The sequence below is a fragment of the Eptatretus burgeri genome, chromosome 13, assembly GCF_056783735.1.
Source record: "Eptatretus burgeri isolate ZD-2024b chromosome 13, Ebu_testis_v1, whole genome shotgun sequence".
Taxonomy (NCBI): Eukaryota; Metazoa; Chordata; class Myxini; order Myxiniformes; family Myxinidae; genus Eptatretus; species Eptatretus burgeri.
The window spans coordinates 25,716,361-25,722,635 of record NC_140973.1 but is presented as its reverse complement, the minus strand read 5'-3'; the positions used below and the strand labels follow the sequence as shown (position 1 = coordinate 25,722,635).

At 44.3% G+C, this 6,275-nt stretch overlaps 1 long non-coding RNA gene across 2 annotated transcripts in view; it reads right to left on the bottom strand.

The window, feature by feature from the left end:
* Nucleotides 1–527: 527 nt before the first annotated feature.
* The window catches only part of LOC147014102 (uncharacterized), a 30,927-nt gene continuing 25,179 nt past the window's right edge, over nucleotides 528–6,275 (bottom strand). For both annotated transcript variants that reach the window (XR_015050648.1, XR_015050647.1), the window contains 2 exons: nucleotides 2,228–2,324; nucleotides 528–1,921 (listed from right to left, as the gene is read on the bottom strand). This is a non-coding gene — a long non-coding RNA (uncharacterized LOC147014102). The remainder of the gene's footprint in view (nucleotides 1,922–2,227; nucleotides 2,325–6,275) is intronic.

The following is a 6,275-nucleotide window of genomic DNA, read 5'->3' as shown; positions in this document are numbered from 1 at the left end:
ACTCTCCTGGTGAACTTTTTTTTTTTTTTCCAATCGGACAACATTTACCCCTCCCTCATCGACCTTGAAGTTTCACCCTGAAAAAAAAAAAAAATTGTTAGGGGGGTGGTGAGAAGAACGAGTAATACACATTACACATTACAAAAACACACAGATTGACGTATCACATCAAAAGAGACGATTGGACATTACAGGAGCGTTTTAAAGTTCAGCACAAGTCAATACGTCGTCGTTCTAATGTCAGCCGCCCCGAGAAACTGAGGCTAAACTTCAAGGTTGGTGAGGGAGAGGTAAATGTTGTTGGAATTTGAAATAAAAACACCAGAAGAGTTTTGTCGACTATTCCAACGAATTCCAGGGGTTGGAGCTTAAAATATATGAATTCGAAAATTTACCCCCGAACAAAGGACCACCTAATGAATATTGGCAGGATTGCATCGGCCTTGATGGGCCTAAAAGCCTCCTCCTGCATTGAAGTTCCTTGTGTGAGACTTTTAAAGAGATAGTAAGACACACCTTAGACAGGATACAAGCTCAAGTTTTATTGAAAATAAACTCTGTAAGGGTATGATTTAGACATTAAATTAGTATACGTAGTACGACAACACGTATTGCACCAAAATAGGAAAATAAAAGCTTCTCATGGCGAACATTGATGACAATGGGCCAAAGGAATGAGCATTCACCAACTCCTCAACTGATCATTGAAGTTCAAATTTTTAAATCGGTGAACACACAAGTCCAATTGTCTAGATTGAGCATGTAAAAATGGAAACACTGTGTCGGTAGGTAAAAACACTCAGTGGTGGAAAACCCACTTAATTTTTAAGGCTCAGCATATTGCACTTGGAGTGAAGAATGTAATTTCACATTCATCGAGGATGTACACACACAAATTGCGATTTGAACACTGAAACATGCATTGCACGGAAATAGGTGTAAGGGCACATTGAGTTTATCTAGAAAATGGGTGGACGGTGCACATGGTGGGTGTCACGTGCATGGTGAGCATGGTGCCCATGGGCTCAGGGTCCCTCTCAAGTGTAGCTTATCAAGGTATAAAAAATATTCTTCATAAAATATGCTATAAATGCAGTGGATAATTTACCCAGTTTTGATTTCTACGTGAGGTTCCTTTCACAAGAGTGCTGGATGAAGGCCTTGTATAGATAGCGATGGCATTTCGAGTTCGGTTGCTTTAGGAATCGTCAGGGTGTTCGTATTGGTGGATTTGTGTTCGTATGCAAGCTTATTGGGTGTTTAGGAAGCGCACTATTGATGGTCACGGATATTTCTAGATACAGCATTAGCAAAGGAAGAAGCAAACAGGTCTCGTCTAAGGAAGGATATCCTGAAAGCATGGGAAGAGACCTCGTCGTTTCCTTGAAGTCACAGGTTCAGAGCGTCACAAAGAATGGAACTTTCATCATCTAACGGCGGCGTTAAGTGCATTTTATTAACTGCATGTTACATAGCTTATCACTTGTTTAACTTGATCGTGAAACATGCAGTTAAGAAATGACGTCAGTAAATGATTCCAAAGGTGATAGGTGTTTACACCATGGTTCAATAGGAGAGGGTCCACTCCACTTTCAAGGCAAGCACCCCAGCTTAGTCAAAGTCTTTCGGTCTCTATTTACTTTCACTCTTCTTTAGCTCACACAAAACGACATTTCTTAAACCCTGCCGGCAAAGTCGTCTTCCTGTCATTCCTATGTGCATAGAAAATGATAATGCTTATATATCAGGTATCCAAGGGCACACCAAGGTTTTATGGTCATAGTCTATGGTGAAGAAACAACGGCTAGACCAAACGTCATGGCAGTTAGATCCATTTCCAAAGTGAGTGTACGGGCAAGATGCTGATCAGGTATGGTGACCGTTCTCTTCTCTCACAACAGCAGGTCGTATCCATCTGTTCCTGTGAGGTCAAGAGAATTGATCAACTAGAAAGAAGAGTGCAGCACACGATAGTTATTTGCATAAAGTCAAATTAAGTCAGTATTACAACCACTCCGACAGATTGATAATTACATATTGCTCGAAATATCGAATCACATTCATGGAAAACAATGAACTGAACTGTGACTATCACTCATATTCCTCGATGAGATTCATATTTTGGGTTTATTTGTTGGTGGCTTGTGTGTGGATGGGTGATGGAAACTTGTGGCCAAATGACCTCCTACTGCACCAAAGTTCCTTGTTTGTATCCTTTTAAACTCACCTGGAACGTCGTTCCAGGGAGTTTATGGAATGGCGCATCGTCCATCCATCCGTCAGTCCATCCGTCCATCAGTCCATCAGTGTTTGCAACTTATTCTCTGAAACCACACACACGATTTCGGTGAAACTTGACAAAAACCTTCATCACTGTATAATATGTACCAAAGTTTGTTCACGGCATAAATAAATAAATAAATAAATAAATAAATAAATAAACTTCATCGGGCCCGAAGGGGATCTATGTGTGGTTGCCCCCCAAAATAGGTGTTTGCTCTCTTCTCAGAAACTACACAAGCAATTTTAATGAAACTAGACCACAACCTTCATCACCTGTGATGTACCAAGTTTGGTCATGGCATTAAAAAACATCTGGGTCTGAGTGGCCGATGGGAGTGGGGGTGTACGTGGTGGTGGGGGGGGGGCCCAAAATATGTCTCTGCTTTCTTCTGCGAAACTGCACACATAATTTCGATGAAACTCAACAACCTTCATCACCCGTGATGTACCAAATCTTGTTCGCACCATTAAAAAAATTGGGGTCCAAGGGGGTGTACGGAGAGGTTGCCCCCCCCCCCAAAATATGTATTAGCTTTCTTCTCAAAAACGACATACACAATTTCGATGAAAATTGACCACAACCTTCATCACCTCTTCTTCCTCTTTCGGCTTGCTCCCGTTAGGGGTCGCCACAGCGGACCAACCGTCTCCATTTTGCTCTATCCTCCACATCTTCCATTGACACTCCAACCACCCGCATGTCCGCCCTCACCGCATCTATGAACCTCTTCTTTGGCCTTCCTCTTCTCCTCCTGCCTGGCGGCTCCATCTTCAACATCCTTCTCCCGATATACTCCGTTTCCCTCCTGTGCACATGTCCAAACCATCTCAATCTCGCCTCTCTCACTTTGTTTCCAAACCGTCCTACCTGCGCTGTCCCTCTAATACACTCATTTCTTATCCTATCCATCCTCGTCACTCCCAACGAGAATCGCAGCATCTTTAACTCTGCCACCTCCAGCTCTGCTTCCTGTCTTTTTGTTAGCGCCACCGCCTCCAAACCATACAACATAGCTGGTCTCACTACCGTCTTGTATACTTTCCCCTTCACTCTTGCAGCTACCCTTCTGTCACAAATCACTCCTGCAACTCTTCTCCACCCACTCCATCCTGCCTGCACTCTCTTTTCACTTCTCTCCCACACTCTCCGTTACTTTGGACAGTTGATCCCAAGTATTTAAAACCAATCCACCTTCCCCACCTCAACTCCTTGCAACTGCACCATACCACCACCCTCCCTCTCATTTACGCACATGTACTGCCTTACTCCTACTGACTAACATTCCCCTTCTCTCCAGTGCGTACCTCCACCTCTCAAGGCTCGATTCAGCCTGCTCCCTACTCTCCCTACAGATCATGATGTCATCCGCGAACATCATGGTCCATGGAGAACTCAGTCTGATCTCGTCTGTCAACCTGTCCATCACCATTGCAAACAGGAAAGGGCTCAGAGTCGATCCTTGGTGCAATCCCACTTTAACCTTAAACTGGTCCGTCATTCCTACCGCACACCTCACCGCTGTCATACTGTCCTCATACATATCCTGCACGATCCTCACATACTTCTCCAACACTCCCGACTTCCTCATACAATACCACAACTCCTCTCTTGGCACCCTATCATAAGCTTTCTCTAAATCCACAAACACACAATGTAACTCTTTCTGGCCTTCCCTATACTTCTCCATCAACATTCTCAAAGCAAACATCGCATCAGTGGTGCTCTTTCCTGGCATAAACCCATATTGCTGCTCACAGATCATCACCTCTCCTCTCAACCGAGCTTCCACTACTCTTTCCCACAACTTCATGGTGTGGCTTAACAACTTTATCCCTCTGTAATTTCCACAGCTCTGCACATCACCCTTATTCTTGAAAATCGGAACCAGCACACTTAATCTCCACTCTTCCGGCATCCTCTCACTTTCCAAGACTTTATTAAACAATCTGGTTAACAACCCCACTGCCATCTCTCCTAAGCACTTCCATGCCTCCACTGGTATACCATCTGGGCCAACCGCCTTTCCACTTTTCATCTTCTTCATAGCTGTCCTCACTTCATCCTTACTGATCCACCCCACTTCCAGATTCACTATCTCCACCTCTTCCAACCTTCTCTCTCTCTCATTTTCTTCATTCATCAGCTCCTCAAAGTACTCCATCCACCTTCTCAACACACTCTCCTCGCTCGTCAGCACATTCCCATTTGCGTCCTTTATCACCATAACCTGCAGCACATCCTTCCCAGCTCGGTCCCTCTGTCTTGCCAATCGGTATAAATCATTTTCCCCTTCTTTTGTATCCAACTTCTCATACAGCTCGTCATATGCCTTTTCCTTGGCCTTAGCCACCTCTCTTTTTGCTTTTCGACGCCACTCCTTGTACTCCTGCCTACTTTCTTCATCTCTCTGACTATCCCACTTCTTTTTCGACAACCCTTCTTCCTTATATACTTTCCTGTACTTCCTCATTCCACCACCAAGTCTCCTTATCTTCCTTCCTCTGTCCAGATGTCACACCAAGTACCTTCCTAGCTATCTCCCTCACAACTTCTGCTGTCGTTGCCCAATCATCCCACCCATCTTTACCACCATCCAACGCCTGTCTCACCTCCTCCCTAAATTTCACGCAACAGTCTTCCTCCTTCAGCTTCCACCATCTGGGCCTTGGTTCAGGCCTCACTCTCTTCCTCAACCTCACCTCTAAAGTCATCCTACAGACCACCAATCGATGCTGTCGAGCTACACTCTCCCCTGCCACAACCTTACAGTCACTAATCTCTTTCAGGTTGCATCTCCCTACTTAAGATGTAATCCACCTGTGTGCACTTTCCTCCACTCTTGTACGTCACCCCTGTGTTCCTCCTTCTTGAAATACGTATTTACCACTGCCATTTCCATTCTTTTGCAAACTCTACCACCATTTGCCCTTCCACATTTCTCTTGTTGAGACCGTACTCCCCATCACCTCCTCATCCTCTTTATTCCCTTCCCCAACATGTCCATTGAAATCTGCTCCAATCACCACTCTTTCATCCTTGGATACACTCTCCACCACTTCATCTAACTCACTCCAGAAATCTTCTTTATATTCCATCTCACACCCCATATGTGGGGCATATGCACTGATGACATTCATCATCACCCCTTCAATTTCCAACTTCACACTCATCACTCGGTCAGACACCCTCCTCACCTCCAATACCCTCTTGACATGATCTTCCTTCAGGATTATCCCGACACCATTTCTCCTCCCATCCACACCATGGTAGAACAGTTTGAAACCACCTCCAATGCTCCTCGCCTTACTCCCCATCCACTTGGTCTCTTGCACACACAGTATGTCCACCTTTCTTCTCTCCATCATATCAGCCAACTCTCGCCCTTTGCCAGTCATCATCCCAACATTCAGAGTTCCAACTCTCACCTCCACACTTCTACCCTTCCCCCTCTCCCACTGCCTCCGGACTCGCCTTCCCCGTCTCCTTCTCCTCCTTCGCCCAGCAGTAGCACAATTTCCACTGGTACCCTGCTGACCACCGGTACCGGTGGCGGTCGTTGGTAACCCGGGCCTCGACCGATCCGGTATGGAAATTCGTTTTGTTGTCCGCATACTGATTTGGCATAGGTTTTTACGCCGGATGCCCTTCCTGACGCAACCCTGGTCGCCTCTTACGACACACAGGGATATGGTACACCTATTCTAACCGGGCATACACCGGGCCCAGTACAACTGGTGCTCATTTCGCCGACCTCGGAAGGATGGCAGGCTGAGTCAACCCCTGGTGTTTTCGACTTGGTTTATATATATTTATATATATATATATATATATATATATATATATATATATATATATATATATATATATATATATATATATATATATATATACATTATATATATATATACACATATACACATTATATATATATACACATTATATATATACACATTATATATATATATATATATATATATATATATATATATAT